The following is a 2,500-nucleotide window of genomic DNA, read 5'->3' as shown; positions in this document are numbered from 1 at the left end:
GGGAAGCCGGCCGCGGCCGGCGGTTGTCCGGGGAAGCTGGCCGGGGGGCACCCGGGAGCCGGCCGCCATGTCTGGAGCCGTCCGCGGGCGTCCGCGGGTCCGGGAAGCCGGTCGCGACCGGCGGTTGTCCGGGGAAGCTGGCCGGGGGGCACCCGGGAGCCAGCCGCCATGTCTGGAGCCGTCCGCGGGTCCTGGATGCCGGCCGGGGGCACCCGGGAGCCGGGCGCGAGCTCTGGAGCCGTCCGCGGGCAGCGGCCGCGGTTGTCCGGGGAAGCTGGCCGGGGGGCACCCGGGAGCCGGCCGCCACGTCTGGAGCCGTCCGCGGGTCCTGGATGCCGACCGGGGGGGCACCCGGGAGCCGGGCGCGAGCTCTGGAGCCGTCCGCGGGCAGCGGCCGCGGTTGTCCGGGGAAGCTGGCCGGGGGGGGCACCCGGGAGCCGGCCGCCATGTCTGGAGCCGTCCGCGGGCAGCGGCCGCGGATGTCCCGGGAAGCTGACCGGCGGCACTCGGAGTCTGGAGCCGTCCGCGGGTCCTGGAAGCCGGCCCGGCGGGACCCGGGAGCCGGCCGCCATGTCTGGAGCCGTCCGCGGGTCCTGGAAGCCGGCCGGGGGCGCCCGGGAGCCGGGCGCGAGCTCTGGAGCCGTCCGCGGTCAGCGGTTGTCTCGGGAAGCTGACCGGCGGGACCCGGGAGCCGACCGCGATGTCTGGAGCCGTCCGCGGGTCCGGGAAGCCGGCCGGAGGCACCCGGGAGCCGGCCGCGATGTCTGGAGCCGTCCGCGGTCAGCGGTTGTCTCGGGAAGCTGGCCGGCGGCACTTGGGGGAGTCTGGAGCCGTCCGCGGCTCCTGGAAGCCGGACGGGGGCACCCGGGAGCCGGCCGCGATGTCTGGAGCCGTCCGCGGGTCCTGGAAGCCGGCCGGGGGCACCTGGGAGCCGGCCGCGATGTCTGGAGCCGTCCGCGGGCAGCCGCGGGTCCGGGAAGCCGGCCGGAGGCACCCGGGAGCCGGCCGCGATGTCTGGAGCCGTCCGCGGGCAGCGGCCGCGGCTCGGAGCCGGCCGCGGTTTGCGGTTGTCTCGGGAAGCTGACCGGCGGCACTTTGCGGCGTTCCGGCCGCGATCCCCGCGGAAGTGGCGAATGAGGTCGGGACCTCGGATGAGAGAACCGGGGAGGGCGGCCCGGGGTCCCGGCTTTTCCCGGTCAACGTCGGGCGGCCTCCGGTCGTCCAGACCCGGGCCGGGAACCCTCCTGCAGATTACTGGGAGGGGGTAGACGGTGACAGAGCGAGCCCGGCTTTCACCCCCTCGCCCACCCGCACGGGACCGCTCCCCGCTAGCCGGGCCAAGATCGATGGAGCCCCCCGCGCCCTGCGGGGAGGGGAGAGCGCGCCCAGGCCCCGAGCCCCAGGGGGGGGCCGCGGTTGTCTCGGGAAGCTGACCGACGGCACTTTGTGGCGTCCTGGCCGCGATCCCCTCGGAAGTCGCGAATGAGGTCGGGACCTCGGATGAGAGAACCGGGGAGGGCGGCCCGGGGTCCCCGCTTTTCCCGGTCAACGTCGGGCGGCCTCCGGTCGTCCAGACCCGGGCCGGGAACCCTCCTGCAGATTACTGGGAGGGGGTAGACGGTGACAGAGCGAGCCCGGCTTTTACCCCCTCGCCCACCCCCACGGGACCGCTCCCCGCTAGCCGGGCCAAGATCGATGGAGCCCCCCGCGCCCTGCGGGGAGGGGAGAGCGCGCCCAGGCCCCGAGCCCCAGGGGGGGGCCGCGGTTGTCTCGGGAAGCTGACCGACGGCACTTTGTGGCGTCCTGGCCGCGATCCCCTCGGAAGTCGCGAATGAGGTCGGGACCTCGGATGAGAGAACCGGGGAGGGCGGCCCGGGGTCCCCGCTTTTCCCGGTCAACGTCGGGCGGCCTCCGGTCGTCCAGACCCGGGCCGGGAACCCTCCTGCAGATTACTGGGAGGGGGTAGACGGTGACAGAGCGAGCCCGGCTTTTACCCCCTCGCCCACCCCCACGGGACCGCTCCCCGCTAGCCGGGCCAAGATCGATGGAGCCCCCCGCGCCCTGCGGGGAGGGGAGAGCGCGCCCAGGCCCCGAGCCCCAGGGGGGGCCGCGGTTGTCTCGGGAAGCTGACCGACGGCACTTTGTGGCGTCCTGGCCGCGATCCCCTCGGAAGTCGCGAATGAGGTCGGGACCTCGGATGAGAGAACCGGGGAGGGCGGCCCGGGGTCCCCGCTTTTCCCGGTCAACGTCGGGCGGCCTCCGGTCGTCCAGACCCGGGCCGGGAACCCTCCTGCAGATTACTGGGAGGGGGTAGACGGTGACAGAGCGAGCCCGGCTTTTACCCCCTCGCCCACCCCCACGGGACCGCTCCCCGCTAGCCGGGCCAAGACCGATGGAGCCCCCCGCGCCCCGGCGGGGAGGGGAGAGCGCGCCCAGGCCCCGAGCCCCAGGGGGGCCGGCAGGCCGCCGCGGCGCGCCTCGCCCCTCCCGCCCGCCAGGG

This window comes from Staurois parvus, unplaced genomic scaffold (genome assembly GCF_062004578.1).
Source record: "Staurois parvus isolate SC_StPar_1 unplaced genomic scaffold, SC_StPar_1.0 ptg003303c, whole genome shotgun sequence".
Lineage (NCBI taxonomy): Eukaryota > Metazoa > Chordata > Amphibia > Anura > Ranidae > Staurois > Staurois parvus.
This window is presented reverse-complemented; position numbering follows the sequence as displayed.